Source organism: Natrix helvetica (genome assembly GCF_964273705.1).
Source record: "Natrix helvetica genome assembly, chromosome: 4".
NCBI lineage: Eukaryota > Metazoa > Chordata > Lepidosauria > Squamata > Natricidae > Natrix > Natrix helvetica.
In genome coordinates, this window is record NC_138550.1 from 25,674,421 (window position 1) to 25,686,244 (window position 11,824).

Below are 11,824 nucleotides of genomic sequence, written 5' to 3' on the forward strand. Positions count from 1 at the left end.
GCTCCAGCCGGCATCTCCGCGCGTGGCAGCGGCGCCTCCCCTCTGCTCGGAGCAGCTGAGCTCAGTCAGCGCTGGGTTACCCCTCCCCCCTCCTCCTCCTCCGCCGTGCTTTTGAGGAGCCATAAGGCTGCAGGAGCCAGTAGGAAGGCGGGGGGGGGGGAGCAGGGGGAAAAAAGCCACATGGCTCCTCAAAAGCACGGAGGAGGGGGAGGGGGCAGAGGTAACCCAGCGCTGAGCTCAGGAGCAAATCTGGTGATTCTGTTGGAGGAGGAGGAGGAGGAGGTAGCAGCAGTTATTCTGGTGGCAACTCGTACTCGTCGGCATCTTCAGCAGAAGCCCTGCCCACAATGAAGAAAGCAAAGATGGAGCAGATCCACGCAGATGACGTCGCTGCAACATGACTGGAGGAGGAATTCTGGGAGTTGAAGTCCACAAGTGTTAAAGCTGTCAGGTTTGAAGACCCCTGGGGGTTTTTTTCCCTAAAGGGTTAGGGGTGCAAGGGTCTTGTAACTTGACAGCTTTAAGAGTTGCGTGCTTCAAATGCCAGAGTTTCTGAGCCAACATTTTGGTTGCTAAGCAGGAGCATTGTTAAGTGATACTGATATTATATAACACTTTGAATTAAGCGGGTACCTTGAAGAAACATAACTTTGAGTTTCAAATAATACTGATTTCGTTGTTGTCTTAGATGACATCTGTGAAAAAAATTCGGGTGCTCAGGCATGAAAATGTGCCGCTCAAACACTATACTTTTCTGCTCACATCGAAAAAAAATTAGAGGGAACATTGCTTCCGGGTCTGTTTTGGCAGGTCACTGCGTGGTGTGGCTCTCTGACTCTCACAGTTTAAAATTTTGGCTCTTTTTGTCGAACTTGTTCGCCACCCCTGGTATAAACTATGATACCTGTAAATGACCCCTGGATTGCTGACTGACTTAGAAGTGGAAGAAATGGTAACTGAAAAGATACTCATATCTAGAACATTGGCCGCATGATGCAAGTGCTCTTATTATAAATTTATGGATGTATAGGAATTGTTATTTCATATACCCGGACTGAGATAATGATGTAATAAAAGGCAAGACCTTTTCTAGTCTCATATTTATGGGCGTGCCATTTCCCCTATTTGTACACCATAATTCCTCTGCTGGTTATTTATTATTATTCATCAATTTATAAATTATCTTAATCCATGCCATGAAATAACTCTTACACTCAGTTGGAAGAGAGAAAGTATATCTTCTGTCTCCCTTCTATTTGTCCTTTATGACTTTCAATCTGTTGAGTTTGAGTATGCTGCAGATAAAAACTTGATATCTTTATTTGTCCAAAATAGAAATAGGAGAAGGAGGAGGAAGGCAAGGATGGGGCCCCAGGTGGTTTAATCCAAATTATCCCATCGGAACTCAGTAATAATGGGACAAAAGTTAGAATACTGTGATGGAGCCCTGATCTGAAGCTCAGTAGGTTTGATCTGAAGCTTTCCAAATTGGCTCTTCGCCTGAGGAAACAAAGAGGAAATTGATAGCAAACAGCTCAAAATAGTGTCAAGTTTGGGCAAACAACACTTATTTCCTCAAATTTCCTCTAATACAAAGCCACTTATCTGTATTGTTATCTCTAGCACTGTAAGCCTCTATTTGTTACTTCAGACAGAAATACCATGTTGTTCAATAAAATCCTCCCATACATGTACAAGAATTTCTTTTTATTAACCGCGATTGTATTGAGCAAAGTTTTCCATGACCAAAGCATAGATAACAAGCAAGATAAAGAGTATTTCAAATGTTCATATGCTCCTATTCCCTGAATATGAAATCAAGGCATATAAATAATCTTGAAAATTCAACATTATCTATAAACAAATAGAACAAATATGCACTGCTGTTAATGCAGCAGATGTTTTATTCTATGCCAGATTTAGAAAGGAACAGAGATAATTCACTGGAGCGAGATCAGCCCAATTTGATGAGAGCCAATTTATGTGACTGGAGGATTTCTCTACCCCTCTAAGAATTCAATTGGCAAAAATAGAGCTACAAGCCACTGTGTCTCCCTTTACTCCCTGACTTCTGACCCTCTTGTTAATGATGATTTCACAAAAATTCAACCGCCAGCAATTATTTTGTAGAACTTCGTCTGATCTCTACTAGTACTTTGTTGTTGTTGTTGTTGTTAGTTGCAAAGTTGTGTCCGACCTATCGTGACCCCATGGACAACGTTCTTCTAGGCCTTCCTGTCCTCTACCATCCTATGGAGTCCATTTAAGCTCATGCCTACTGCTTTGGTGACTCCATCCAGCCACCTCATTCTCTATCGCCCCCTTTTGCCCTCAATCTTTCCCAGCATTAGGTTCTTCTCCAGTGAGTCCTTCCTTCTCATTAGGCGGCCAAAGTATTTAAGTTTCATCTTCAGGATCTGGCCTTCTAAAGAGCAGTCAGGGCTGATCTCCTCTAGGACAGACTGGTTTGATCGCTTTGCAGTCCAAGGGACTCACAGGAGTCTTCTTCAGCACCACAGTTCAAAGGCCTCCATTCTTTGGCGCTCAGCCTTTCTTATGGTCCAGCTTTTACAGCCATACATTGCAACTGGGAAAACCATAGCCTTGACTATAGACACTTTTGTTGGCAGGGTGATGTCTCTGCTTTTTAGTATGCTGTCCAGATTTGCTATAGCTTTCCTCCTCAGGAGCATCTTTTAATTTATTGGCTGCAGTCCCTATCTGCGGTGATGTACTGATAGTACATTATTATCATATATCACTGCGGTGATAGTACTGATGCCAGTATTATCTACCAATCTATTAATAAAGCAGCTTTTTATTCCATAGCCAGGCTACTTAGCTTTCTAATCAATGTAAAATTTCTTGGTTCCCATGTTCAAAGGTGCAGTCCTACCATGTTTCTCACACGCTTTGCAGATGTCAGCCATGAAGATGAATTGCCCAATGAGGACCTCAACCATTAAGAAACATTAGGCAGACATGCTTCCCAGGCAAAACCATAATAAAAGACCCTTTCATTGGAATCAAAAACCAAGAGCAAACTCACAACATTAGCTCTTCTCATTGCTCTGGAGATAGCATCCAAATAACTTGCTGCTCTTCTTGGAAATAGGCTAACAAGAACAATTAAAAATTAAAAGTGCACAGGGCAATTCATGGTTAGCTATTTATTTACACATTTACAAAAATGTTTTCCAACTACCTCTAAAAATACCTAGGGTATTTTTTTGCTGTATGAAATGTTTTTCTAGCCAGACTAGAAAAGGTCTTGCCTTTTATTACATCATTATCTCAGTCCAGGTATATGAAGTAACAATCTCTGCACATTCATAAACTTATAATAAAGAGCACTCACATCATGCTGCCAATACTCTAGATTTGACTATCAATTCTAAGATGCTGCTTACTATTGTGACAAGATCTTCTTATGATCTAGGTGGAATTCCTGGCCCTTGCTAGAAAGGGAGATTCAGCTGGCAGCTAATTTCCTTCCTGAACATATTCTAGACTGACTCATTCCCTTCTTCCTTTTGCATGGGATAAAGAAATCTACAGTATGTGTTATGATTATCCATCATGCCAACAAGAGTTTAGTTAAACATTCTCCAAGCACATTCTAGCCTATTATCACAACTGGGTTGGCATATTATATTTTTGGTGGGTCAGCTCAATAAAATCCCTAGTTACTGTTTAAACTCAGAAGCAACATAACAACCTTGTAGTGAGAAAGAGCATGGTTAGCATTGCCACTGCTGCTGTCTCAATTCAAACATTGCAGTGTTCCCCTGTCTCTAAGACATTTTCCTGACAAGGAATGCCATTGCTTCCTCTGTGACCAGTCCTCAGGCAGGCAAATCAGGAACAATCAGAAATTTAGGACTGTTTACTGCATCTACATTTGCAGTACAGGTAGTTCTTGACTTACAACCACAAATGGTAATGGAATTTCCAATGGTAAGCAAGGCAGTTGTTAAGTGAGTTGTACCTAATTTTACAACCTTTATTGCCATTGCTGTTAAGCAAATCACTGCAATTGTTCAGTAAATCATATGTTCATTAAGTGAATCTGACTTCCCCTAGTAACTTGTCAGAAATAGGAATGTTGCAAATAGCAATCTAATGACCCCGGTATGCTGCAACTGTTGTAAAAATATGCCAGTTGCCAAGCATCCAAATTTTGATCACATGACTAAGGGGATGTTGCGGCGGTCATAAATGCAAGGACCGGGTCATAGGGCACATTTTTCAGTGCTGTTGTAATTGTGAACAATCACTAAATGAATGGGTGTAAGTCAAGGAGTAAATGAGTTTCAGTAAATTGGAAGGAGAAATGTTTTCAAACATTCCACCTCCCAGTTTAATAGGGAAGTAAAAATAGGGAAGAAGCAGGCATGCAGGTATATAAAATTTAGTAATTCCAACCACTGCAGAAAATCATGGGCAACATTTAAAAGCAGTTAGGGCAAAGTCCTGGTGATTAAAACATACTTTAGAAATGTGAGCTTTTATGAGGATCACAAGTCGTTCCTAAATTTATAATCTCTGAAGGCTGACAAGGATCGATTGCAACTCAGATATGTCCACAATAGGAAAGGGAAGGGGGAAGCTATTCTGATCTGAAGCAAAAATACATTCCAAAAGATGTAAGTCTATTCACTGTGTCCTATCCTAAAGATGTGCCTTTTCCGAGGCCTAAAGCACAGTCACTGCTTTAATACAGAAAATAAGCATTTGAGTTAAGGAGGCCCAAATGAGGCAGCAACTGGGCGCCAGTCTTTTATCACACTGTTCCACCACCTCCTTAGCTCAAACTTATATTTTCTGGGAATCACACAGCTAATGTGTGAGCCCAGGAAAAGATACAACTTCTTCAAGGTGCCACTGACTAGTGTAGTGACTCACCCTACAAAGCACTCTTTATGTGTTGGATCAGCATAGTTTTAGCTCACAGCAAGCCAAGAAAGAATAGAATAGAATAGAATCCTTTATTGGCCAAGTGTGATTGGACACACAAGGAATTTGTCTTTGATGCATATGCTTTCAGTGTACATAAAAAGACAAGATATATTAATCAAGAATCATAAGGCACAGCACTTAATAATAGCCATAGGGTACAAATAAGCAATCAGGAAACAATCAAGATCAATATAAATTGTAAGGATACAAGCACAAAGTTACAGTCCTGCAGTCATAAGTGGGAGGAGGTGGGTGATAGGAATGATGAGAAGACTAATAGAAAGTGCTGAAAATGTCAGAAAAGCAATGGATATGTCTCTCTCTGATTCCAGGATTTGTTCTACTGAATTATGTCCCTTTGGGTTAAGCAATGTCACTCCATTAAATGGCAAGCACAACTGTATTCTGAAGCTTCTAGGGCAGGGGTATCAAACTCAATTTCATTGAGGGCTGCATCAGGGTTGTGTTTGACCTTGGGGGTGGGGCAAGGGGTGTGACCATCTTGATGTCACTCCTGTCGGGGGCGTCTGTAGGGGCCTAAACACTCTACCAGTAAAAACAGGCTCCCGAGCTCCGTTTTCGGCTGCCATAGCTTCTTGCAACCCTCTGCCAGTGAAAACGGAGCTTGAGACCACTGTGCACGGCCCTACCGAGCTCTGTTTTCATTGGCAAAGGATTGCAGGGGGCCATGGCAGCAGAAAACGGAGCTTGGGAGCCTGTTTTCGCTGGCCGAAGCACCACGGGCCGATCCTTTGCTGCTTCCAGGGTGGCCCCACGGGCCAGATGTAAGAACCCCCCAGGCTGGATCCAGCCTTTGGGCCTTGAGTTTGACATCCCTGTCCTACAGAATCAGTGAAAGAGTTTTGGCTTTCTCAAATATTTAGCACATTTAAAGGCAAAATGCAAGACAAAGGCTGTTTTCTTTGACTGCTATGATTTTCTTGTACAATCTAGCATTAGCCTTTTGGGGGAACAGCCAAAAAAATAACTTCTTAGACAAAGCATTTTATTTTGCCACCAGTCAAAAAGATCCTAAAACATATTGCAACTTGATGACAAGCATGTCTTACACACTTGGAAGAGTCCTAAATATTTGAAATGGCCTCAAATGCAGTTTCATAACGAGCCTGTTTCACTGAAAGGCCCCAAACGGGAAGAAAGAGGTATTATCTAGAACTCAAACACTCAGACTAGCAAATATATTCAAACAGCAGCAATTGTAACTAAAAATGTGTGACTATTTCTGATCCTGACCTGCTTAAAATGTTTGCAAGAATTTCAGTAGTCAAATAGATTTTATTGTTGTTTGTCTTTATGGTTTTTCTAGTTAATTTCTCTTCTTCCCTGCCTGCTTTACTAATCTGCTTCCCCAAAAATATAACCTTCCCCAAAAGTAAGTCCTAGCTTGATTTTTACGCATGCGCCCAATATAAGCCCCACCTCCAAAATAAGCTAGTTAAGACAACGCCCATTCCGTTGCACCCCGTTGCATGGGGTGGGGCGAGGCTCATGGGTAAAAATCAAGCAAGGGTGGGGATAGGGGTTTAGCTGCTTATCTTTAGACAGTTTCAGCCAGGCCTTGCACACCCCGACACCTGCCTTGCCAGCCCACTTCTTCTGCAGCTGCTTGCGTGTCAGCCCTAGCCTCCATTTCACCATCAGAGGCCTTCAAGAAAGGCTTATGCAGCTGATAAAAGAATTCTGGATTTACATGCACTCCACCCCCTTGCTTCCATTTTGCTGTCAGAGGCACTGTCAGAGCTCATTTCTCGGCTGCAGACGCTTTTCCGGAAGGCGTCTGATGGTGAAACGGAGGCCGGTGTAAGCATTCCAAATATCATGCAGAATTAAATCAGAATCCAAGGCAGAGCTATCCTTAAAGTTCCAATTTAATAAGACAGACATGTTGGCAACAAACTGTGGAATCCCAAATCTGAAAACTTCCTGGGATTCCACCCAGTTGAAAGTTCATGATCTTATCCCCACACCCATAAATCCATCACATGGTCCAATCTTCTTCGGCCATGCTGGCATCTCCACCCAGCTGGTTCCAGTCAGGTGCAGAGGTGTGGAGACAAAAGATGACCTTGGGTTTCTAGAAAAGAATGACAACAACACATTCCACAATTCTACTCCTTTCTATTCCCCACTCCCAACTACTACACTAATGAAACAGCACAACAAAATAATAGAAAGTGTGGCAGGCCAAAGATCCTAAAAGGAACATAACTACAGGCCTGACAGCCGGAAGCAATGGCCACATCAATCTGGAGCCTGTTTCTCTGCTGCAGAGGCCTTTCCTGAAGGGATGATGTGTGCAAGCGGCAATAGGCGGCCGCAGAAGAAATGGACCAGCAAGGGGCTCCTGCTGGGTGAGGCTGTTGGTGCTGCCGCCTTGAGGTGAGATAGTGAAAGACATCCCCTGAAACGTGGTGCCTTTTTTGGTGGTAATATATATATATAAGATCGGGTCTTATTTTCAAGGAAACACAGTAGTAACAAGTTCCTGGATAGACAAAACTGCCTTATACCCTCCAGTATGTTAATTTAAATCTGTCAATGGTTCATCCACTTCTTGGTTCTTAAACTAAGTTCTGATCTTCTGTAACGGCTTTTCAAAGTTCTCATATCTTACAACTCTAATTCCTGGTTCTGCTTTGATTTCTAGCTGGCTGGAGCGGTCTGGTTTCTTTCAGGACTGTTTTCTTTTTGTCCTTGTTTCTTGGTTCTTTTCAATAAAAGTTGGTTCCAGCAGTAGTATTATGCAATACAGTCCCACGAATGTGAGACTGTATTTAGCCTTGTTTGAATGGTGAAGGCTTCCAGCAGTGCACTTAAAGTAGATTTGCTAACTTGTCCCAAGTGAGAGAGGGCATTTTATGTTTCAAAGTGCTTCATTTAAACCTCCCTCGATTCAAACTGCCAGGCCGAAGTTTATCCTACTCAATTCGCTAACCAGATATCTCAGATACCAGTCTTGCACATGAATTGCCCTTTCAGTGAAAAATCTTCTGCTCTTAAGACACAATAACTAGTTATTAAATCTTGGGATCAAATCATAAGGAATTGCCGCTTTTAGACAAAAGCAGAATGTTAAAACCATTGATAGCTATTCCACCCAGAAAAAAAATTATTCACCAAACCCAACTTGTATACAGATTTATTAACCCATTGGCAAATGTTCTACATAAAACTTTCTCCATTCTCCACAAGGGGAAAGAAATCCAGACATGACCTTGTAGAGTGCAGCAAGGGAAATCTGTGGCTATTTACAGAAATTATGAACAGAGCAGAATGAAGTAGACCCCCTCTATAACAATGACTCATGAGAGGTTAGGAAGAAATAAAATAAATAAATAAAGCTCCTTTATTTTTAGTAACTGCTTGCTTTTTCCATCTGCAAATGTTTGTTGTCTAAAAATAAAAGAAAATTATAATGGCTTTTACCTTTAGCAAAATATTAACTTTATCTCTTAGGAACATCTACGAATGCATAAGAATTGGACTCACTGCCACACGCACATTATTTTAGACACATAGCCTCTTTATATTTGTTTATATTTGTGTTGCATTTATATCTTTATTTTTCTCTATAGTTATATTTTAAGCACGCATCTTATGATTTTAAAAAAAATCATTGATTCAGAAAGACCTTTGATTCCAGGGAAAGGGGATCTTCACTTCTGCTTCACCTACTCCACTTCTCGGTCCTCGTGGTTGGATTATTGTTGACTTCTGGCTCAAGACTTTTCTGGTAAATTCTAGGTCCATTTATAATGATACTGTGTTATTTTACGTTGTAGTTGTAGATGAGCAGGAGAACCTGGAATGTATCACCAAGTTTTGGCTACGAAAGAACAGTGACATTGCTCTTTTGAAGATCTGTCCAGATTTCTACACCAGTTATAGGCTCAAGGCTGGGACAGGATGGTGATATTTATTTTATAGAACAAATTGTTGACCAAGGCTGCTCTTTCTAAAATGGTCACATCTGCATGTTAAGTTGACCGAACAAGCTGAATGCCCTACTGATATACTGAATCCTGCTGACCAATTGATTTCTTTTCTAGGCTCCATGAAATTGTCACTGGGCTGGTGTAGTAATCTGTTTTACAGTTGTGTGGCTTTCAATTTCCATGCCTCGGGAGCTGGGTTAGTAAAAGCTTCTCAGCATGTTGACTTCAAGGACACAAGCTTGTCCCAAGTAACCCCTAGCTTCATACATGCAGGTGATCATATATTCAATCTTACGTTCAACTCAAAGTAGTTGAGTGGTGCTTCTGTGACTTTATTGATGTTAGATTACTTCCTTATACAAATAGGATTAACTGCCATCCAGGAACTCTGCTTTGTGGGACTATTAAGAGGGTCCATCTTAGTGGATTTGAGGAATTTCTGAAAGGAGCTTGAGGAAGTTTTCCACCATCTGACAAGTAGTTCTGCTGGTTGCCTGGTTAACTTCTCATAGCCAGAGGTGAGCTAGGGTCGTGATGGCAAACCTATGGCACACGTGCCACAGGTGGCATATGGAGTCATTTCTGAGGGCACACGAAGCGTTGCCCTGTCAGCTCCAGCTGATTTTCGGCCTTGATTTTCGGCCATTTTTTGCCCTCCGGAAGCTTCAGGAAAGCCTCCTGAGGGAGAAAAACAGCTCAACAGACAACCCGGAAGTCTGTTCCCGAACTTCCGGTTTGCGTGTTGGGCTGGTTTCACCCTCCCCAGGCTCCAAGAAAGCCGTGTGCACATGCACTGTGTGTGTGTCATATGCGCAGGGCGCAGGCCGGGCATTAAATTATGGGTGTGGGCACACATGCACGTGCGATAGCGTGCACGTGTGTGCTTCTGGCATACAAGGCAAAAAAGGTTCACCATCACTGACCTAGGGTCTTGATGAAACTGTCGGTGAGTGGACTCTTTCTATTCACTAATCCTACGGCTTGTCTGCAGGGTTTTCTTTTCCTTTCTTCTTTCCTTCCTTCTTTCCTTCTCTCTCCCTCCCTCCCTCTTTTCTTGAGATGTTTGGATGAAGTGCCAGAAACAATCATGGAGCATCACTACAGGAAATCCAAAAATGAATGTGAATGACCACTCAGTCACAATTCTGGCAGGACAGGAGGAGAAGCATTGTTACTTTTCCCTTATTATATTAGCATGCTACTAGCCTTGTTTAGGATGGTAAACTCCCTCTTTGAAATGGCTATTAGGAAACACATAGTTGTGACTAACATCTACTTGTAATTTCCTGATTTTATTAAGTAATGAGAATATCAATCTGGCACATAACGTTTTTCATTTTTTATAGAGCTCCTAGGCTTGAGAATGGGAGTAACAGGAATAGGCTTCTGGGAGGTTAGAAGTACCTGACCTTCAGTAAGGCTCCTCCTAATAGTTTCCACCCTTAAGTTCCACAGAACCTGGATGCCCTATATCAACGATGGCGAACGTTTTTTGGCTAGCGTGCCACAACTGGGGGGAGCGCAGGGGGGTCATGTGTGGGGGTGCCACACCTATAATGCAATGTGCGACCCCCCAGTGCGCATGCGCGGACAAAAGGCGCAACCCCCCCATTTTTACATGCTTTTTTCCCCCTCCCTAGGCTCCAGAGGCTTTATAGGAGCCTGGGGAGGGCGAAAGGAGCCTCCCCTGCCCCCCCGGAGGCCCTCTGGAGGCTTCAGGGACTGTCCGGAGGCTTCCCTGAAGCCTTCGGAACGCTTAAAACGACCCTCCGTGCAAACTGAAAGTCACTTCTGGTTTGCTCGGAGAGTCGTTTTAAGCGCTCCGAAGGCTTCAGGGACCGTCCGTAGGCTTCCCTGATGCCTTCAGAGCTCTTAAAACGACCCTCCGAGCAAACCGGAAGTGACTTCCAGTTTGCTCGGAGGGTCATTTTGAGCGTTCCTAAGGCTTCAGGGACCGTCCGGAGGCTTCCCTGACGCCTTCGGAGCGCTTAAAACGACCCTCCAAGCAAACCGGAAGTCATTTCTGGTTTGCTCGGAGGGTCGTTTTAAGTGTTCCGAAGGCTTCAGGGAAGCCTCCGGACGGTCCCTGAAGCCTCCGGAGGGCCTCCGGGGGGCGGGGGAGGCTCTTTTCGCCTTCCCCAGGCTCCTATAAAGCCTCTGGAGCCTGGGGAGGGCGAAAAATGGCTTTTAAAAATGGTGGTTAGCTGGCCAACGCGCGCATGCGCGCTGGCCTGCTGACAGGGCAGCGCCTCGCGTGCCCTGACAAATGGCTCCGTGTGCCACCTGTGGCACGCGTGCCATATGTTCGCCATCACTGCCCTATATACATCCCACAGATTGTCCCCCTTCTGCATAGAGTAGCAATGGAGTCTGAGAAGTGTCTTTATAGGGGAGATGTGGATATAATTGGCCTGGATTTGAACTTCATTTCACTTTCTTTTTAATTCTCTTTCCACCCCCAGCTCACATAATATAGTTTATGCATTACTTGAATGTTAGACTGCACAAATGTTTTGGAACTGACTTTTTGTCCCTGGAACTGTGTATTTTATGCCCGATTGCTTATTTAATAAACAAGTGCTGATGGCATCAGAGAGCAGCTCTATCTTTTCTAGTAGCATTGAGTCAAGCAGCTTAACAGCAATTCTATCAAGACAGACCGGCCTAGCCGTAAGGAACTAATCCGCCATATAACCTTGGATCAAAACCATATATATTAAATAAAATATTCAAAGACTAGAATCTAAGGAAGCCGTTCTAGTTCAACTATTATGACTGATGTCAATTACTGATTGCATTCAAGAGAACGATTTAATGCTTAATTCAGTGCGGCTGTTCTTTGTCAGTCAACGATACATCTCGGAAGTGTAGTTCAAAATACTAATTTGGAGGGAAAGACTGGAAATAAA